The sequence below is a fragment of the Panicum virgatum genome, chromosome 5K (genome assembly GCF_016808335.1).
Source record: "Panicum virgatum strain AP13 chromosome 5K, P.virgatum_v5, whole genome shotgun sequence".
In the NCBI taxonomy this organism is placed as follows: Eukaryota; Viridiplantae; Streptophyta; class Magnoliopsida; order Poales; family Poaceae; genus Panicum; species Panicum virgatum.
Genome location: NC_053140.1, coordinates 4,461,217 through 4,483,206, shown reverse-complemented (window position 1 = coordinate 4,483,206; position 21,990 = coordinate 4,461,217). Strand labels below are relative to the sequence as shown.

General features: G+C 51.5%; 1 long non-coding RNA gene across 1 annotated transcript; it reads left to right on the top strand.

Moving 5' to 3' along the window:
- The first annotated feature begins 6,757 nt into the window (after positions 1 to 6,757).
- Positions 6,758 to 8,859, top strand: LOC120705782. Its single transcript, XR_005688051.1, has 3 exons — positions 6,758 to 6,895; positions 7,898 to 8,088; positions 8,197 to 8,859. It is a non-coding gene; the product is annotated as an uncharacterized LOC120705782 (long non-coding RNA).
- The last annotated feature ends 13,131 nt before the right edge of the window (positions 8,860 to 21,990 follow it).

Sequence of the window (21,990 nt, the reverse complement as noted above, 5' to 3'; positions counted from 1 at the left end):
GTCTGTGTGATATACCATGCCGGGCGTAGGGAGTTAGTGACAACAAAAAAAAAAAGCGAAAGCGGTGGCGCGTCTGTTGGAGAGTAAAGAGTGACATGGCGGGACCTGTGAGCAGTGCCGCCATCTTATCTGCCCTAGCTAGGATGAAACCGGAATTCAGAGCACACTGCCATCGCGGTCACCTCCGGCGAATATTCATCATTCAGTTCCTGTGCCGTTCAGTTGGGTATCCCGTATACATCATGTATGTATTTTCCACTCGTGTTTTTAGTCACATCGCTTGATTTAATTGGAGCAGCGTTGGCGACAATGTATTAGTCTTTACTCTTTAGTTTTCATGCTTGTCGGTACCCCAGACTGGGGTACCCTCTCTTGCTGTGCCTAGGCAAGAGTCTCATAGTTATCCTTAACTACGCCCTGACGGCCGAGCAGCCGGACCCCTGTGGTCCGGAACCCTACTCTCTCGGCAAAAGGCCCCGGACCCTCTCCCCGCTTGGGAAGGGTCCGGTGACGCCATGTGTCCTGGAGGAGGTAGCCCTCAGCCAAAACAGCTGGGCCCCGAACCCCCGCCGGGTCCTGGACCCCCATATACTATCCGGACCCCTCAGCAGGGTGGAACCGACACCCCGCCTGGGGTTGGTCCGGAGCCGCCATGTGTCCGCAGATGCGGGCACGCGCGCGGAGCCGCGTGGCTTCGCGGGAAGACTCGCCTACTTACCGCAGTCAATGCGGTAGGAGGAAGGACGCGCTGCCGCAGCAGAGCCAGAGGCGGCTTTTGCCAGGATGCACTGTTGGTCGCGTGTTACCAAGGCGCACAGTGCAGTCGCTGGCGCCACCCACGCCGCGTATGTCAGTCTACTATGCCAGTTGAACACGACAGCTCGGCAACGGAGTATCATAACACCTACGCGGTAGACCCAACAGTCTACGCCGCAACCTACATCGCCTCAACGGGTGCCTGGCCGATGGGACATGTGAAGACCCCCCTCGGTCAGAGGGTCTACAGTGTGATGAAGCATACCCGGCGGAGAGATCCTCAACCACTGTAGCACCATTAATGTCTATTTTGTATTATACATCCTCGTTGGGCCCACCTGTCGGGGTCCAACACCTGTGTACACGCCTCCCTTATACTATAAAAGGGAGACACCCGTTAGAGAAGGGGGAGAAGGCGAAGATGAGACTGGGAGGCAGAGGATAGACTCATCCACAGTCCCCAGAGCAACATGACTCTCAGTGGACGTAGGGTATTACGCTCCGGCGGCCCGAACCACTCTAAATCCCCGAGTGTTCTTGTGTTCTGGCTTCATGAGTAGATCTGAAGAATAGCTTGCATTTCCCTGGGTAACCACCCTCTGGGGTTAGGCGGGTGCACTACGCCACCCAGCTGTGGCCCTCCTTCTAGAGCCACGACATCTGGCGCCGTCCGTGGGGACCGCGCAAGCATCGGTCAGATCTCCGCTCACTTCCTCGTCTATGAGGTTGAGCCCATCCTCTGCAACAACGACGAGAAGATGAAGGGGGGATGGCGTCACCCGCGCCGCATGCCCCGACACCAAAGCAGCATTGTCCTCGGTACGGTGGCGCACGGCAGCGGCGCCTGCTGTGCGTCGCCACTACGACACCTCAGAGCCGGCACGGTGGAGCGCAGGGGCGACGCCTACTGTGCGTCGCCCTGCGCCATCCCAGTGTCGGCTCAAGGTTTTCTCTCAAGCAACCACCGGGGGGGCCCTGCGGCGGCACGACGTCGGCTCGAGGTTTCCTCTTAAGATGGAGCCTGGAGCCGGAAGGATGCCTGTCGCCTTCTCCCTCGCCTGGCTCAAGCCCCCCTTGGAGCTGCTGCATACAGGCGCCGACCTCCTCCTCAAGGCGTGGGGGCCCTGAGTCAACACCAAGGTGGAGCTGGCGAACGACCGCCCTTCTCCACGCTCCGTGCTCGTCCAAACGAGCACCCGTCCTTCCGTCGGTAGCTAGCAATGGCGGGGCCACTCCCATTCAAAGCCAAAGAATTTGTTCCAATCCTATCTGAGCGCGGGTCACTTCTTGTGCTGGGAAGAGCCCCGCAAGCACCCGAGGTGATGCTGGATGATGCTGTGCAAGCACGTCCAGGACGCCTTCGCCTCCAACGACTCAGAAGAGTCCCCAAGGTGGCAGCTCTACTACGGCCAGCAACGTGCACGCCTTACGGGGCGACGGCAGTAGGTTATCACTAGATAGGATTGAGCGTGTTTTCTCCTTTATAATGATATGGTGCCTACGTGTGGTCTAGAGCGGTAAAGGTCCGCCCTTGTAAACCCGACCTCTGGCTTCATCGCATAAACAGGCGACACCAGCAAGTGGTCCAGAGCGGTAGAGGTCCGCCCTCGTAATCCCGGCCTCTGACGTACACCACTAATCAAGTAATGAAGGAGACTTGCTTTCAGTTCTGTCTTATCTTTACATTATCTTAATAGCACTTGTCCATTCAGCTTGTATGTTTTCCATTTTTCCAAATGAAGTTTCTTCTGTTGCTAACGATCCAAATTGAGTTGCTGGCTTGTGGTCAGGTTGAGATGCCCCTTCTAGCTGAAAGGCAGTCCGAACTTCTAGGGACCTGCCCCGGAGAAGTGATGCTTGTATCTTGGGGTGGAGGAGTTCCGCGTAGCCGCTTAGCCTGGTAATGTACCCTAAGCCTACGCACTTCACTGCCCTATTACGAGTACCCTAGTATCCGAGGCTACTGAGTCTAGAGGTCCGGACGTCTTTTTAGTATAAGGCGTGGTTTCCTATGCCCCACCGTGAGGTCCGGTAACATATCTCGATGGATCGATGGCAACGTCCGCTCTCCACGGTCGCTCCAAGTCCACTCCGGTGGCCCGCTCCGGCGGAGACCGCTTGCCACGGTCGCTCCAAGTCCACTCCGGTGGCCCGCTCCGGCGGAGACCGCTCGCCACGGTCGCTCCAAGTCCACTCCGGTGGCCCGCTCCGGCGGAGACCGCTCGCCACGGTCGCTCCAAGTCCACTCCGGTGGCCCGCTCCGGCGGAGACCGCTCGCCACGGTCGCTCCAAGTCCACTCCGGTGGCCCGCTCCGGCGGAGACCGCTCGCCACGGTCGCTCCAAGTCCACTCCGGTGGCCCGCTCCGGCGGAGACCGCTCGCCATGGTCGCTCCAAGTCCACTCCGGTGGCCCGCTCCGGCGGAGACCGCTCGCCACGGTCGCCAGGAGCCAGGTCCGGGGAAGTGATTCCCACACCCTAAGCGATCCGAGGTCTGTGTAGCCGCTTGGCTTGGTTCCGTACCCCAAGCCTACACCTTGGCCGCCCTATGAAGAGCGCACTAGTACCTGAACCTATCAACAGGTGTTCCGGCCTCCAAGGGGCCCGGAGCACCCGCTCGCGACATGAGCACACCGACACAGCCAAGTTGCATGGAAACACATCATGATGGTGGCCCCACCCGCGGGTTCGTACCTCTCCTGAGGTGGGCCCGGGGGCCACTGTCGGTACCCCAAGACTGGGGTACCCCCTCTTGCTGTGCCTAGGCAAGAGTCTCGTAGTTATCCTTAACTACGCCCTGACGGCCGAGCAGCCGGACCCCTGTGGTCTGGAGCCCTACTCTCCCGGCAAACGGCCCCAGACCCTCTCCCCGCTTGGGAAGGGTTCGGTGACGCCACGTGTCCTGGAGGAGGTAGCCCTCAGCCAAAACAGCTGGGGCCCCGGACCCCCGCCGGGTCCCGGACCCCCATATACTATCCGGACCCCTCAGCAGGGTGGAACCGACACCCCGCCCGGGGCTGGTCCGGAGCCGCCACGTGTCCGCAGATGCGGGCACGCGCGCGGAGCCGCGTGGCTTCGCGGGAAGACTCGCCTACTTACCGCAGTCAATGGGGTAGGCGGAAGGACGCGCTGCCGCAACAGAGCCAGAGGCGGCTTTTGCCAGGATGCGCTGTTGGTCGCGTGTTACCAAGGCGCACAGTGCAGTCGCTGGCGCCGCCCACGCCGCGTATGTCAGTCTACTATACCAGTTGAACACGACGGCTCGACAACGGAGTATCATAACACCTACGCGGTAGACCCAACAGTCTACGCCGCAACCTACATCGCCTCAACGGGTGCCTGGCCGATGGGACATGTGAAGACCCCCCTCGGTCAGAGGGTCTACAGTGTGATGAAGCATACCCGGCGGAGAGATCCTCAACCACTGTAGCACCATTAATGTCTATTTTGTATTATACATCCTCGTTGGGCCCACCTGTCGGGGTCCAACACCTGTGTACGCGCCTCCCTTATACTATAAAAGGGAGACGCCCGTTAGAGAAGGGGGAGAAGGCGAAGATGAGACTGGGAGGCAGAGGATAGGCTCATCCACAGTCCCCAGAGCAACACGACTCTCAGTGGACGTAGGGTATTATGCTCCGGCTGCCCGAACCACTCTAAATCCCCGAGTGTTCTTGTGTTCTGGCTTAATGAGTAGATCTGAAGAATAGCTTGCATTTCCCCGGGTAACCACCCTCTGGGATTAGACGGGTGCACTACGCCACCCGGCTGTGGCCCTCCTTCTAGAGCCACGACAATGCTTGATTGTTCTGCACTAGGTTCACTTATAACTACTCTTACATTTACACTCTACTTTCTTCAAAAAAAACATTTACACTCTACTGCACGCCGAAAATCTTGATGAATTTCGTATTATTAATTGTTCAATTTTCAACATGATCGATCAATTGAGTTTTTTTTTTGGTAATTCGAACTGTATATGCATGGAATTTGACTAGCTGCTTGTCAGCTACTAGTCAACTTAGACTGGCCCGCTGATTACTGATGAACAATTCAGTACTAGTAGAGTTCCTGTGTGATGGTTTGGACGTATGATGAGCATAAAAAGCCAGAAACACCAGCATCCCAAATAGATCGACAGGTCAAATCTGTTCCAAAAGGTGGGGCCACGGCCGCTCGATCGCGACCTTTGAAGCCAGAGGCAGGCCGGGCGAGCGCACCGATCGATCGGTTGTCTCCGCTCTCTCCGTCCGCGCGATCCCGATCGATAGATCGAATTATTCTTTCGTCTCCCTGCAGAAAGCTCTCCCTCATCAGTAGTAGTACTCCTGCTAGCTGCTCCATGGTTTTGTCAATTGATGGCAATGGCTGACCCTGGTGTGCAAAAGGCTTCCCCTTTCTGCAAAGCCAAAAATTATTCGCGGTCTTTTGGACACATCTGGTCGATTTTCTTTTGAACCGTGGCAGATCATTCGATGATGATCGACGTTCTTTCTTTCTTTTTTTAAAAAAAATGTTTTTGCTTTGCGAATACATGGTGGCATTTTAGTACGACGAGTGTAGTCAGGTGACGATCAGAAACATGCTGTCAGGTATTTCTAAACTGAGCTTGTTTTTTTTTCTTATGAATTTGTCTGTTTCTTTTTTTGCAAAATCCTTATTAGAACTTGGGAGATCCTAGCTAAGCTTGGTAGTATGAATACGCTAGTGATTTAGCTGGGCGTGTAGATGAGTGCTCAATAATTGAACAGAGGAGGATCGGATTGGTCTTGGACGGAGGGGGACAACGCATGCACGGAGAGGATAGCCATGCCGCAGCCTGCAGGCATGTGCGTGTGCACTTCGATGGAGCCGGCACTCATCTCCATCCCACACGAGCGAGCGAGTGTGCATGCATGCCCTTTATTTTTCAGCAGTGCTCGCAAGATGGCGCCATGATGGGCTTTCTCTCTATCTCTCGATCGTCTCTCCCAGCCCTGCTCTGGCAACGCCATCATGAATCATGATCCGTCCATTTGTATCAAGGAGACAGATGAACAGTGCGTGCGTGCATGCATGCCTAGCTAGCCCCTGCCTTTCTCAATCAAGGAAGCTACAGATTTTTATTTTTTTTTATTTTTATTGCATTGGCACCAGCTTAGTACTCTGTAGATGGCATCATCCATGCAGATGTTTTCTCCTTCTGTTAGCTACGTACAGTACGTTTCTACAAGCAGAACATGCATGCGACAAAGTTGGGTGTATAGCCGTATATATAGAAATCTCAAATCTTGTATGGTATGGTAGAGAGGAGATTTACCAACATGTGACGACCTGTATCTTACTTCTAGTTGCCGGTCGATCGAGCAAGTAATCATAGAGAGACTATACCGGATCGATAACCTGGCCCTTGCAGTGCTGCATTGGTGTTATGGGTTGATTATGACCCTGATTATAGCTGTGCGCATGCAGCACGTGAGCCTGATGATAGCCGCCCGGATCTAGCCAATCATGCCAGCCATGCACGTACCATCTCCATTCCCGGGTGGGCATCATGCATCCATGATCGATCGTAGTCTATGCATTTCCGTTCCCTTTTTCCGCGCCGTTTTGGCGCAAATATTAAGAGTCACCCGTGCGACTGACTGTGAAATCATCATGCACGGTCCAATAACTATAACAATTTATTTTTATTCTCGAACAAATTTTTTATATTGCTGGAATAATTAAAAAAATGTACCGAAATAAAAAATATTTTAGAATAAAATTGACTGGATTACACATGTAGATTGATTTGTTGGCCAATTTAAACTCAAAATATAAAATCTAGAATGGAGAAGGCTCGGTGTGACAAAGTCTGCTGGGCCAGCAGCGCCTCCGTTTTGCTCCCTACTTCATGGGCCGAGCAGAGATAAACATCACTTATTGCTAGTCATGCCCATGTTAAGGCCCAAAATGTGCCAAGCCCAGCAACCGACAACCGTGCCACGGGAAGCCCAGATCTCCAGCCCAGAGAGCAACAGGCCAGCCCCGCCCTCACGCCCGAAGCCGCGACGGGCGAGGACAGCAGCCGCGGTTCGCGGCCACCAGCCGACCACGGCGCGCCGCCGCTGCCGTCTCCCCTGTAGCGGGCGGGAGCGCTCGCTGGCTCGCGCTACGAGGTGAGCTCTCGTCTCCCGCCAGTTCCTAACTCCTTCGGGGCCGCGGCGCGATCCCGCTCTGCGTGATCGTCGCGGTTGGGGAGACTTAATTCGTGGGAGGGTCAGTTGGTGAGGTTTTGGTCGTTGTTGGATCCGGGGCCCTGCACCGTTGCGATTTGCTTCTCCTCCTCGGATTGGGCTCCCATTGGACGCCGCCCATGTCCTCGACTCCTCGCGCTGTAGACGTATGGTGGTACGAGTGGAATAGTTGTATAGTTTAGGATGGGATTCAGCCATTCAGAGTTTTGAGGGTTAGCCTCCTCTTGGTGGGTAGTGTGCTTGTGTTTGCAGCATGATTCCTCCGTTTTAGGTTCAAAATTTTACCGAATTGGGTGGGAACCATTAGTTCGTCTGCCTCATGTGCAGGTCTCAATCAGGGAATTGTTGCTGTTGATAGCAGACCCTTTCATTTCCCATTTCGTACCTTTTAGTTAGATTAAGTAATTTCTACGAGGTCTAAGTAGTTTTTTGCTGGGGATCATGGGCTTCGTCTTGTAATTATGCTACCTTGTGTGCCAGTATTTTGGTAGGCTCCTACCTACCTGCTCCATTGCTCATAGGCTAATTGCTCTCCACTTCAGCTTGGGATTTCGCTTGAATGTGGTACAAGTTGGACGCTGTTCTGAGTTCTGAGTGCTAATGTTGGTCCTCAATCTAACTATGTGGTGCATTTTGTCGTACTTGTGCTCAATCTCAAGCTAGAATGTGGTACATACTTGTGCTCAATAGTATGTGCTGCATTTTGTCATACTTTATATGCTTTATTATTACTGAGACTCAAGTTGTTGATTCGTTATAACTGAGATCTTTTCAAAAATGGAAAAAGGCAAGTACGTTTATCTTTCTAAACTTTTTTGTGTCTCAATCCTTTTGAAGGCATTGCTCTGGTCGGTACTGTATAACCTGTCCTTGCTCTGTTCAGCCGTTGGCTAATTTCTTCCATTTCCCGTTGTACTTTTCAAGCATTGTTGCTTGATACCATCATTAGGAATTGAAGAGGGGCATACAAGCAATGTGCACATCACGTCAGGTAGATGGTGGGCCTTCTGTACTACAGTGCAGACGGTCATTGCCCACCGGCCCATCTTAAACTATCAAAATTTCGAGGGGCTTGAACTCCAACAATGCGTGTTTTGAACTGCTCTCTGACCATGGTGAGGCTTTACTGCTTTCCATTGTTCCCCATCAATCACGTTGTAGTCCTTGTTGTTCTGCTGTTTCTACTATTGTTTTTCTTTTCTAACTATGGTTTTATAATCCAGGAGATCTTGTCCTGGCAACCGCCGAGGCCAATCTGACAAGCAAATCAAGTAGGACTCTCCCAGATACCTGTACTCAGGCAGCCTTTTTTTTTTTGAGGGTCAAGGGGAGGGGAGAGAATCCTCTACCTGAATATATTGATGGTGCTATGTTCGAGCCAAAAGCTTACAACATTGATCTTCAGCAAATTTGGAAAACAACCCCAACAGAGCAAGATAAGCGTACTACATGGGAACAAGCGTTTGGCACCAGGACTCAGCGACTATGTGGTCAGGGATCTTCAGGCAGTACCTCCATAGGCCCACGTCTTCTTTACTCAGGCAGTCTTTGAAACATTTTCTTCTATTTCTAGAGGGAAGTCTTTAGCATGGCGATAATTTTCTAGTGCTTCTAGTCAAGTTGAGGATTCAAGTTTCTAATGAATTTCTTTTCGTACTGGTGATGTTTCTATCACAGTTCCTGCATTCTGTCATTCTCACAAAAGTACACAGTTAATTCTGCACCTGATGCTGAAGTATTGCATGGGGAGTGGAAAAGTGGCTCCCTACTGGGTATTCAGTGTTGGAGGAAGGTGACTCAGGTCCAGAAAATGCTTTTGTTCTTTCCTGACTACAATCACTTAGTGGAAAATACCAAGTCAGGTTTCCAGCGAAATCATTATTACATAATTCAGAAATGTTATCCTTTAGCATATATGACATTACTGTCTTTCTTGAAGTTCTGGTATCGCAAATGTTCTCCACTATGATGCAAAGTGGAAATTGACAGTGAAACGCCACATAGTTTCCTTAGTTCTTTACCTATAGATGAAGCATGATGCAGCTGTCAGTGGGAGTGTCTAAAAGTTTTGTCCAGCTCTTCAGCAATTGACTTAGTGTTGTGGCGGAGCTAGAAATGAGCCGGAGGGGGGGGGGGGGGGGGGGGGTTGAGAGGGGGGGGGGGGGGTTGAGATTTTGCCTAACTTATAAACAGATATACTAGCAAGCTGTTGCAAAGAAATTCATCTTCCATCGTTTTGGGCAGCCCTATTTTGATGATCTTCAAGGTAGAAAAAACACAATGCTCCCTGTTGAAACTGGTAGGGGGGGTCACGGCCCATGTTTGCCAACATCTCCGCCTCTTCCATGATCGGCTTACCATTGACTCCTAAGTCCTAACTAACCAGTAATTTGTGAGGCTCATCCATGCAACGCAGAGTGTATTATGCTTGCTATTCTTGAGATAAACCAGAATTCTGCTTTTGTAAGAGATTCTGTTGTTTGCTTCTGCCAGGGATATCTGTTTCTAATTACCTCTGTGACCTTTCTGTGGTCCTTCCGCCAATTTCAATTTCATCCTTTTCATTTGTGATGCTATCAAATTATGGCAATGGGTGTTCTGGTGGTAGTACAATACTCTGAACTTCTTATCAGTAAACAATATCTGAAATAAGGTGGTAAAGTTGTCAACTATGGCCCTGTTTAGTTGCATCCAAAATTCCAAAACTTTACAAGATTCCCCGTCACATCGAATTTTTCAACACATGCATGAAGTATTAAATCTACACGAAATAAAAAACTAATTGCATAGTTTGCTTGTAAATCATGAGACGAATCTAATGAGCCTAATTAATCTATGACGGGACAATAATTACCAAATACAAACGAAAGTACTACAGTGTTTTACACCCTAAAATTTTTGCAACTAAACACGGCGTATATAAGTTTTGGATAGAGCCTTGCTGTATGATTTGTGAAGGGGCCTGCACTAGGCCACTATAGCAGACAGGCTCTGCTGGGAGAAATAAAATTTACTTCGTTCTCAACTATGAGACTGTGGGCCCCCAGGCGTACAATACCAAGATTCCCGTCGTGCTTTACTGTGTACTTGTCCCATGATCAGTACGCACGACAGCACCGGTACCAAAACTGCACTAAAAAACTTGTTAGAAATATTAAAATTTAATCAGAGCATATATAACATCTGCAGCAGAAGCAAATTGAATTATATGACTTCCGTCCTACAGTAGTGTGCCTCACCATTCCCACATGCAACTGACTGGGAGTTAGTCCTAGAAAGAACCAACGTCGAAAACCCGCATTCTTCGGCAAGGAACTAAACTGAGATGGCTCTTCCTCGAACTCTGGATTTTAAAATTTTAGCAACAAGGGTGAGTACAAAGCTTGTACTCGCAAGACTTCAGGTGTATATACAAAAAAAATCCTATAATACATGCATGGTTAATCGAGGAAGGCTGACAGGTTCTCTAGCACTAGGATGCATTTTATTTGGGTGTATCATCATACGCATAATTTTGGAAATATTTTGGTTTATATAAAATATACTGACTTTACCAATCATGACTCCCCATTTTCCATTTCGCGGTCCCTTGACCATCTATATCGGTCTACAACCTTTGAACCGGTGCAAGTGTTATCAAACAATTCCCCCACCAAGTTTTCAAATCAAAAGTTCTAAAACCGGCGACTAGCTCAAGCGCTCATGACCGTGAGCACGGCTATTCGAATAGTTTTACACTCTGCAAAGTTTGTACACTTTTCTCATACGACATGTTTCGCTTTGATGCCAGCACGTGATCAGCGCGCATTCTATAGTTGTAGATACGGTACGGCAATATATGGCTTCCCTCCTCTAAAGCTGCTTCCTTCCTGTTATCACCATAAATTAACAGGATTAATTTATGGGCCGAAAGCAAGATGAGCTTAAAGAAGAAGATTGAAGAAGACTTGTAAATCGGCTCCTGCGTGAGCATCTGGGCCACATGGGCCATGTATCTTTAGATTTAGTTTAAGATTAGAGATAGAGTCCGATCGGGACAAGATTAGTTTAGATTGTTTCCCAAATCTCCGGACTATAAATATGTATCCTTTGTTATTCGTAAAGGAGAGCGTCATCACGTCTCGCAAACAACAAACTCTCGGCGCATCGCCACCCCTAATCCTAGGGTTTCATCCAAGTAAGTGCCATGCTGCCCTGATCGCACCTCGCGATCAGGGCAGCGTCGTTCTTGCTTGTACCTTGGTATTACTTGTACTGAAGCGTTTTTTATGGCAAGTAATACTAGTTATCTTGGTGTTCGTAGCATGGCTTCTAGTAGATCCGTTGTGCTTCGTTGCTTATCATCTACGAACATCATGTTGTCTCTGCACAGTCACGTTTCAATCTCATGCTAGTTCTTATCGCATAGAATTAGTTGCACAGAGACAACACCCTGCTTCCTTTATGTTTAGTAGATCTGATCTGTTACGGTTTGCTCTTATTCTTAATAGTTGGCGTAATATCTGCTAGGTTAGGCCTTGCGAACGGATTGGATGATCCGGTGGCGTCTTAGATGCTTTACTTTAGTCTTAACAGGGAATTGATCCGGGAATCGGCTCTTGCTAGTTCTTAGGCCTCTGTCTTGGTTATGGTTTAGTTATCTGCTACGTTTATTAGGCCTAGTCACGTGTAGGATGTTCCGATCTAGCGGTGAAGCCTTTACCGTTGTGGATTAGATCAACTAGATTTAATTGAAGCAGCTTTACAGTTATTTGCTTTAATCATCAATATCTAGATGTAACATATCCCATCTGACACCGGGACTCGATCGGCTCTTTAAAGCCGATGCAAGAGTCGTCCCGGGGAGCCGACCACGGCTCGAACTTACGTTTCCACGTGTTTGTGTGTGCAGGTCAGTCATCGCAAGCACGTCCGCACCTTCCTGATCGGGTATAGGTCAGGTGGCACGTCCGGCGTCTTTACAAGCTGCGGCGCGTTGCTGGAATTGCGGGCCGTCGACGAGGGAGCAGTGCCTGCCAGCATCCCGGCGACCTCCCGGCTCTTCGTGTTGCCCGTCGCTGCTCGCCGGCGGGTTTTGACCGACAACACATTCTGGCACGCTCGGTGGGACCACTCTCGGCAACAACGTCCACTGCAACAATGACTGGAGCTCAAGATCAAGAACCCGCTCCCAAGCCCATCACGTATGAAGAGCTCTCTCCTGAACACAAGAGGAAGTATGATGAGATCAAAGCTCTGCTGGAAGCCGATCTCATCGGCTCTTTTGAGAGGACCCGCAACCATGGCATTAGGTGGAAGGGGTTCTCACCAGAAGGCGCTCTTGACAACGTAGATCTGTCTGTACCATCAGAAGAGCGCACCAGAGCCCTGCGTCAGGAGATGAACTACATGGTGGCCCATGCGCTTCATCGGCACTCTCAGAGCCTGATGAACGAACTTGAGCGCATGGCGCACCGCGTCATCTAGGAGATAATTAAGAACCAGTACTCTCCATCGGGGCCAACCCTGGGGAGTCACACAGAGGAAGCTGCACTACATTCTAGGCCGCAATTGCCATTCTTATTTGCGGCTCCAAAACCACAGAGCGCGCCGATCTACGTCGTCCACAAGATCGGCGGTGATCCTGGAGAATGTCAGTTCCTCACCGAGCCACCCAAGGAGATCCCGCACGGCTACACGTGCGCCTACATCCCTGACAGTGTCAGTCCAGCACGCTCGGTGCAGATGGTAAACCCAGAAGTTTCTGGAGCCGACGCGGAGAAACAAGCGTGGCTAGCAAAGTACGCTACTGGGCCGAGTGCTGAGCCATCAGCCCCAGGAGTTCTCAGTGTGGAGCAGGTCAGCGCAATACTGAGAGACCAGTTCGGCATCCTGCCCAAGAGGAAAGCGATCGGCTATTCCAAGCCGTATCCAAGTGACTATGACTTGATCCCACTGCCACCCAAGTATCGGCTTCCTGAATTCACCAAGTTCAACGGGTCAGAGGGAGCCAGCTCCATTGAGCACGTGAGCCGATACTTAACGCAGCTTGGGATGATCTCAGTGTCGGATCCGTTAAGGGTCCGGTTCTTCGGCCAATCCCTTACAGGCCCGGCTTTTGGATGGTATGCATCACTGGCTTCGGATTCGATTCGGACTTGGAGGCAGCTTGAAGATCAATTCCATACCCAGTACCACTCAGAGGCTGCTGAAGCTGGAATTACCGACCTCGCCCAAGTCAGGTGGAAGCGAGGGGAGACTGTGTCAGAATACATACAGCGCTTCAGGGAGGTCAAGAACCGATGCTACTCGTCGCGCATCACAGAGAAGGAGGCAGTCGATCTGGTTGTCCTGGGACTCGCTAAGCCGATCAAGGATGCGGCTTTCCAGTTGGAGTTCACATCTCTGGCGCACCTGGTGCAGAAGCTTACAGCATACGAACATTATCATCCTGAGCTGTACCAGGACAAGTTTAAGCGCCACGTGAACATGGCCCAGGTGGATGAATCTGATGACTCTGGCGAGGAGCAAGAAGTAGCCGTGGCAGAGTGGACTCGGGGGGCAAACCCTATCCCGTGCAAGTGGGTCAAACAGCAGGGGCTTGTGAAGGGCTTCGACTTCGACGTGACCAAGGCAGAGCAGATATTTGATCTGCTCCTCAAAGAAAAATAGCTGAAGCTCCTAGAAAATCACAAGCTACCAACGCCACAAGAGTTGCAGGGAAGATTGTACTGCAAATGGCACCACTCGTTCACTCATTCCACGGGTGAATGCAAGGAGTTACGTCATCAGATACAATCGGCTATCGAGCAAGGCCGATTAATTTTGGCTCAACATACGATGAAGGTCGACACGAAGCATTTCCCACAAGCCAATGTGGTAGAGTTGTCGGACTTCACTCCTACGGGCCAGAATTTTTCATTCCAGATCAACATGGTGGGACCCATGCGCCACCATGACAAACAGAGGAGAGAGGCCGCTTCTGGCAAACACCCGTAGGATGAACGTGAGCTGGAACATCGGCAGGTGACTGAAGAGCAGGTGCGTCACATCCGCAATCAGCTTCCAGCTTCTAATTGGCTTCTAGAAAAATACCAGTACCAGTACAAGTTGCGCCGCCGATACGAATCGGAAGAAGATGAGTACGAGCACCGCTCAGGAAGGACATTGGGGAGACGCCAGGCTGTACGCGACCACTGGCATTGCCCGTTCTTTAGGTACTGTTGGAACTCCGGCATGAGCCGATTGCCTACCATAGATGATTGCTTGGAGTGCAGGCCTCGAGGACACCAGCAGGACGAGACGTCAGTGTTCCGGCGCTTAGGGCCCGGGACACGTCATGATAACCGTGTGAGGAGGCCGACCAGGGGTGATTCCGAGCAAGAAGAAGAAGAAGACATGTACCATCGTCCACGGTGGTGCCCTGACGGGCTTAATCGGTCGCAGAAGCGCAGAGTGCAGCGCTTGCGTAATCTGGAAGAGGCAGAAGCAAAGTACCTCGACGTGCTAAGGAAGGCACGTCCGGATCTCACGGAGCAAGTCAGGCGACCGCGAAGAGAGGAGAGGCGCCCTCCCAGAAAAGAGTGGCGCCCCAAGCAGACAAAAGCAGATGAGAAGCCATCGGCTGATGTGAACATGGTGTTCGTGCTCCCATCGGAGTTTCGGGCACCCCAACCGGAAGAATCGGCTATCGCACAGCTGGATCTGGGCCCACAGCCGATCATCTTCGAGAAGCCCAAGGAGAAGAGCTACAAGCACCTGAAGGGATTGTATCTCAAGGGCTTCATCAATGGCAAGCCTGTGAACAGGATGTTGGTCGACACTGGTGCCGCAGTCAACCTAATGCCATACTCTGTGCTGCGCCGATTGGGTTGTTCTTCTGCCGATCTGATCAAGACCAATGTGATGCTCAACGATTTCAATGGACAGCCATCAGAGGCGATGGGGGTCCTGAATGTGGAGCTGAAAGTGGGTCGCAAGACTGTGCCAACATTGTTCTTCATCGTCAACAGCAAGAGTACATACACAGTACTGCTTGGGAGGGACTGGATTCATGCCAACTGTTGTATCCCTTCCACAATGCATCAGTATCTGGTCCAATGGGATGGCGATGAAGTAGAAGTGGTCCCTGCAGACGATTCCAGCGAAGTCTCACTCGCAGATATGAATGCCTGGGACGCAGATGGACAAGAGCCGATCTCAGGGATCGCCCTGGAAGACTGTGATCGGATCAAGGCGACAAAAAATAGACTGAGGCTGGTCTTATCCACTGGCCTCACAGAGTAGGCACATCCTGGCATAATAGAAATAGAGAGGCCGATCCCAGCGATCGGCCCCAAAAAATAGAAAAATCTTGTTTGGGTTCGGAATTATTACATCATGTACACACGATGGCCTGCTCTGGCAGTTGGCCACTCATCGACTATTGGGTTTCGAATGATAATGGAAGAGTAGAAGCGGCTAGCCCACGCATTTGGCCAAATAATTTTTCTTGTCATCTCCCTGTGTTTGCCGCTGATCTTGTGGATAACGAAGACTCGCTTATGTTCGCAGCTGATTTTTCAGACGACGGCGAACTCGGATACAGGTTCACATCACCTGATGACTTGGAAGAGGTTGACATCGGTCCTGGGGATAAGCCACGGCCGACATTTATCAGCAAGAAGTTGGATCCGGCCTTGCGAGAGGAGATGATTGAACTACTGAAAGAGTACCGGGACTGTTTTGCATGGGACTATACTGAGATGCCCGGTCTGGATAGAAGCGTCATCGAGCATCGGCTCCCGCTCAAGAAAGGGTTTCGGCCGTTTCAGCAACGAGCACGTCAGATGAAGGCCGAAGTCCTAGAAGAAGTCAAGAAAGAGGTGGAGAAGATGTTGGATGCTGGGTTCATCAGGCCATGCCGGTATGCAGAATGGATCTCTAGTGTGGTACCAGTACAAAAGAAGGATGGCTGATGGCGTGTCTGCGTCGATTTTAGAGATCTCAACAGAGCGACGCCGAAAGACGAATACCCGATGCCTGTTGCAGAGACATTGATCAACGCAGCTGCCGGCCACAAGATGATGAGTTTTATGGACGGTAATGCCGGCTACAACCAGATCTTCATGACCCCAGAAGACGTGAATAAGACTGCGTTCAGAGTACCAGGCGCGGTTCGCTTGTTTGAATACTTGGTGATGACCTTTGGACTGAAAAATGCCGGTGCAACGTACCAACGTGCCATGAATTATATCTTTCATGATCTCATCGGCAAACTGGTAGAGATCTATATTGATCATGTCGTGGTCAAGTCCAAATCAGCTGGGGGGCATCTAGAAGATCTACGTCAAGTTCTGGAGCAAACTCGGAGGTTTGGGCTAAAAATGAACCCAAAGAAGTGTGCCTTTGGCATGTCGGCCGGTCAATTTTTGGGATTCCTGGTGCACGAACGAGGAATTGAGATCGGCCTAAAGAGTCAAGAAGCCGTGAAGACGATGAAGCCACCAACTACGAAAAAAGAGTTGCAGAAGCTCATCGGTAAAATTAATTTTGTCAGACGATTTATTTCTAATCTGTCTGGGCGCATTGAGCCGTTCATGGGTTTAATAAAGATCAAATCCGATGATGAGTTTCGCTGGGGGGGGCAGAATAGCAGCAAGCTTTCGATGAAATCAAAGAATATTTGTCAAAGCCTCCAGTGTTGGTTCCTCCTCAGCAAGATAGGCCGTTCTACGTGTACCTATTCGTGGGTGACACTTCTATTGCTTCGGTGTTAGTCCAGAAGCACGACGGCCAGGAGAGGGTGGTTTTCTACCTCAGCAGACGCATGTTAGACGCCGAGACCAGGTATCCTGAAATCGAGAAGCTTTGTCTTTGCTTATACTTTACATGTACAAAGCTTCGCCATATTTTGCTCTCGGCGGAAACAATTGTCGTATGCAAATCGGATGTCATAAAGCACATGCTGTCGGCTCCTGTCCTGAAAGACCGACTAGAAAAATAGATGTTTGCATTATCAGAGTTCGATATTCGGTATCAGCCTGCGAAAGCAGTCAAAGGACAAGCACTGGCGGACCTTGTTGCAGACAAGATCAGCACGGATATTGCTGCACTATTTGTTCGTGCTTGGGCTATGTTCTTCGACGGATCGGCTTGTGATGATGGATGCGGTATGGGAATTCTGTTGGTGTCGCCTCGAGGGGCGACTCACTCCTTTTCCATCAGGATGACTGCATCGTGCACCAATAATTTGGTGGAATATGAAGCCGTTCGCAAAGGGATGGAACTACTACTCGAAGCTGGAGCAGAAGCGGTGGAAATTTTTGGAGATTCAAAGCTGGTGATTTCTCAGCTCACGGAAGAATACAGATGTGAGAGCGAGGCTCTATTTCCGATATGAATGCAGTGCCGTGAGTTGATGTCACAATTCAGGTACATCAATTTCCACTGGATACGCAGGACTCTGAACAATGAAGCTAATGATTTAGCACAGATGGCTTCTGGCTACAAGGAGACAGCCGATGGAGTCGATGTGGTGGTTCAGTTTCTAGAACCCGAAGACCGGAGAGCCGATATCTTCAATTACTTGAAGGATTCGGCTCGGGGGGCACCCAGAAGGATAAGACTCAAGGCCATGAAGTATGTTCTGATAGGGGGTGACATGTTCTACAGGACCTTGGAAGGACTACTACTTAGATGTCTGGGACCTTCAGAGTCAAATCGGCTCTTGCATGATGTTCATGAAGGAGCCTGCGGTACTCATCAATCGGCTCATAAGATGAAGTGGCTGATTAGGTGATCGGGATATTACTGCCTACCATGCTTGAAGATTGTTTCAAATATTACAAAGGATGTCAGGCATGTCAGAGGTTTGGCAAAATTCAGATAGTGCCAGCATCAGTAATGAACCCTATCATCAAGCCGTGGCCATTCAGAGGTTGGGCCATGGACATGATTGGACAGATTAACCCGTCGTCTAGCAAGGGTCACCAATGGGTCTTAGCTGCTACAGATTATTTCACAAAGTGGGTAGAGGCAGTGCCCATGAGATCAGTAGCGTCAAGAGATGTGATCAGCTTTGTCAAAGAGCACATCATCCACAGATTTGGAATTCCTCAGACCATTACGACCGATGGAGGATCGGTCTTCATATCCGAGGAGTTCAGAAAGTTTGCCGATGACATGGGAATTAAGCTGATCAGATCATCTCCATATTATGCCCAAGCTAATGGACAGGCTGAAGCATCCAACCAGAGCCTCATCAAGCTCATAAAGAGAAAGATCGATGAATATCCTAGGCGCTGGCATGAGGTGTTATCAGAAGCTTTGTGAGCATATCGTATTTCATGTCACGGGTCCACCAAGACGTCGCCGTATCATCTAGTCCACGGCCAAGACGCTGTGCTACCATGGGAGATCACGGCCGGATCAAGGCGTGTTGAATTTCAGAATGATCTATCCGTTGAACAGTATGCAGCCTTGATGAATGATAACGTGGAGGACCTGACAGAGCTAAGGCTTTGGTCGCTGGAGAAGATCAAAGAAAATAAGGCTAAAGTGGCTCGTGCGTACAACAAGAAGGTCAGGCCTAAGGATTTCCAGGTTGGAGACTTGGTTTGGGAGGCAGTATTGCCATTGGGGACTAAAGATAAAAAGTTTGGTAAATGGTCTCCAACTTGGCATGGGCCGTACAAGGTTGATCAGGTCTTGCCTGGGAATGCATACATGCTCGAGGAATTGGACGGTGTCAAGTTTCCCGTTGCTGTCAATGGCCAGCATCTCAAGAAGTATTTCCCGAGCATGTGGGAAGGCGAGTAACGAAAAGCCGATGAGATTCATCTGGCTGCAGAATAATAGGCCAACACGTTGAGTTGGCCGCAAAAAAAATCATGACAGGCCAACACGTTGAGTTGGCTAGTAAAAAAAATCATGACAGGCCAACACGTTGAGTTGGCCAGTAAAAAAAGAAAAGAAAAGAGATAGGCCAATACGTTGAGTTGGCCAGTAAAAAAAATAGTAAAATACATATGAGGAACGAAACAGCCGATGTGTAACCATCGACTTAAGATGTTTTTAAACAAGTACAAGTTTCAGGTTAACAGGCAATGCTAATTATCTCTTGAGCCTAGCTACTGGTTCAGGAATTCTTCTATGGCATGGATGGCTTCTGTGCGGACGGTGTCTGCTCGTGCTATGATTGCTTCGTCATCCTTGTCATCGCCTGTTACTATCTGCCGACTCAAGGTGCTTATCTCTGCAAACTCTGCTTGTATCTGCTCGGTTATTTCCTGGGTTTCTTGTTCGGAGTTTGCGATGGAAGTTTCTTCGGCCTGGATGAGTTCCTTGGTGGTGCGGACTTTTTCTTCGAGTTCCGCCACTTCAGGAGGTCGAGTCGCTTCTTGTTGGCAGACATGTCAGCTTTGGTATCTAGAGTTGCCTTCTTCTGGTTGAGAGCCTTGCACTTTTGGGTAATGTCAGCTTTTAGAGAAGCTTGAGAGCGACGTGCTTCCATCCGTTGTTGTGCTCTATTCACTTCTATCCGAAAGAATGGAAGGTTGCTAGCTGGCCAGAGTTTTATTTGCAACGGCTCCGGGAGTTGGGTTTCTATTTGCTCGAAGATGTTCTTTATTTTGCTAGAATCATCGACCAGAGCAGTGATCGGAGCAGATAGAAGTGTCGGTGTTCCGACCCGGGGGGCCTGAATCCCAACTAGTAAATGCTGCGTGTTTCCTCGTCCCAGATGATGATGCAAGATGCAACACAGTAATGCACGGTTTTATCCTGGTTCCGGCCGCGGGGCCGTTCGTCCAGCAAAGGGGGTGTGCGAGGGCACTGTATTATCTTGCACCCGGAGTGCTTGTAGTAGGGGATACAAGCAAAGCGAGAGAGGAAGGGAAGCTCCCAAGTCTCTGCTAGGAGTGGAGTCGGTTGGGGTGAGTGCTCAGTAGTGCTGAGGCCTTTCTGAGGGAGAAAAACCGGAGAACCTGCTGCCAACCCCGCCTAAGGAAGCCCACCTCCTCCTTTTATAGTCACAAGGAAGGGCGGTGCACATGAGTGGGGATATGGAAGTCATCGTTTCCCCTTAAATCGCTGGGGTACTGTGGTCGAACACTGTAGAAAGTGTACTGTGGGAAGGCGGCGCGCGTCGTTGTCGTCCTGGGTTCCGTCCTTGGTCCCGCGAAGATTGCGCCGGTCGTCCTGCAGTGTCCCGGCGGTAGTAATGGCGTGGGACGGTCCCGGACCCCCTGGTCGGAGTGCGGGCGTGCACACTAGAAGGTCCAGGAGCGCGTGGAAGTCCCGGACCCCATAAGGGGGAGGTCCGGGGTCCCTGCCCGTGCGTGCAGAGCGTCCTTCTCGGAAGGACACGTGACATCGCCGGACCCCTTCCCCAGTGGGAGGTGAGTCCGGATGGTTGATGTCGTCAGAACAGTAACGGGGGCGGCGCCAACTTGTCTTGCCCCGCATTGAATGTCCACAGTGTTGCTACAGCGACCGGGGTGGCGGAGCGGTGACCGGGGTCAGCGGATGGGACGTTCGAGGGTAGCTTGTACGGCACATCCCTGCAGTCCCTGACTCTGGTGATCTGGGGCGCCTGTCGAACCCCCTGAAGGGCCAGGCTTCGACCCCCTGATCAGTAAGGCCTCGAAATGCGATTCCTTCGAGGGTAAAGAAACCCTATGAAGGAATATTCCATCATGGTCTGAAAACGTCGCAGAGCCGCGAGCCACGCGCGCGCGGGTCTTCCGCCGGTAGCGGGCGACGTGGCCCGATTTGGGCGGCACGGCGTGGGCGCGCCTTTTCAGGCGTCCGCCTCGGGCAAGCGAAGCGGCATGGGCGGCGGCTGACGGATGGGATAGCGCAACAGTCGCGCCGCGCCCGCCGGTTACCGTGCCGCATTTATTGTCGCGTGCGCGCGTGGGAGACTCCGTGGTCGTGGGACCCACCCGTCAGCGATAGCAAAATTTACCGCCTTCAATGCGGTAGATTTGGGCCATGGCTACGGATGCGCCCGTCGTGGTGAAATAAAACGAAAAGAAAGGGGAGGTTCCGGTTCACCTGGCCATTTGCTTTTACTCTGCTTCGCCTTCTCCGCACCCCTGCATCCTGAGCCCGTAGCCAAGAGCGGAAGGGAGAAGGGAGAAAGAGAAAGAGAGAGAGAGCGAGCGAGAGAGAGAGAAGCACCTTAGCCATCCAGATCTTTCGTTCCCACATTCCCCTTCGAGTCGAAGACATGTCGGACATTCAGGAGCCCTTGCCGTGGGGGAAGTCCTCCACCACCGTGGCGGTCCTGGAGCATCTGGTCGCCGACCGGCTGCTGCCACGGAACCCAGACTTGGGGGCGCCGGCGTGGATTTCCCCACACCCGGACGAGACCGAGCCAAGGCCCCCGCAAGGCTATGTCGTGAAATTCGTGCGCCTCCACGTGCGGGGCTTCGGCGTTCCCGCCAGCAGGTTCATGCGGGCCTTATGCGACTACTACGAGGTGGAGCTGCACAACTTCAGCCCCAACTCCATCTCTCAGGCGGCGGTCTTCGTCGCCGTCTGCGAGGGGTACCTCGGCATCGAGGCCCACTGGGACCTCTGGGTTCATCTGTTCCGCGGCGAACTCTTCGTCGAGAACGCGCGGAACCAGCCGAGGCGGTACGCGCGCGCCGGTGGCTTGACGCTCCACATCCGCCCGACCCGGAGGAACTTCTACATCACGAGCAAGATGATGACGAACAATGCTGGGTGGAGCCGAGGGTGGTTCTACCTCCGGAACCACAAGGGCGTGCTTCCGGAGTTCACCAACAAAGTTCTCCGGGAGCGACCGTCGAAGTGGGACTGGGGGGTGTCGCCCCCAGCGCAACAGGCCAAGCTCGAGGGCCTCACCGACGCACTGGTGCGCCTGGCGAAGAAGGGGCTGACGGCAGCGGCCGTCATCGCGAACTTCCACCGGCAGAGGGTTATCCCTCTCGTTGAAAGGGCCTTGCCGATTTTCGAGCTCGCCCCCGGGAGTAAGGTCGAAGGCTCGAGGACATCGAGCAAGCTTCTCTCCCACACCAACGCCGCCCGGA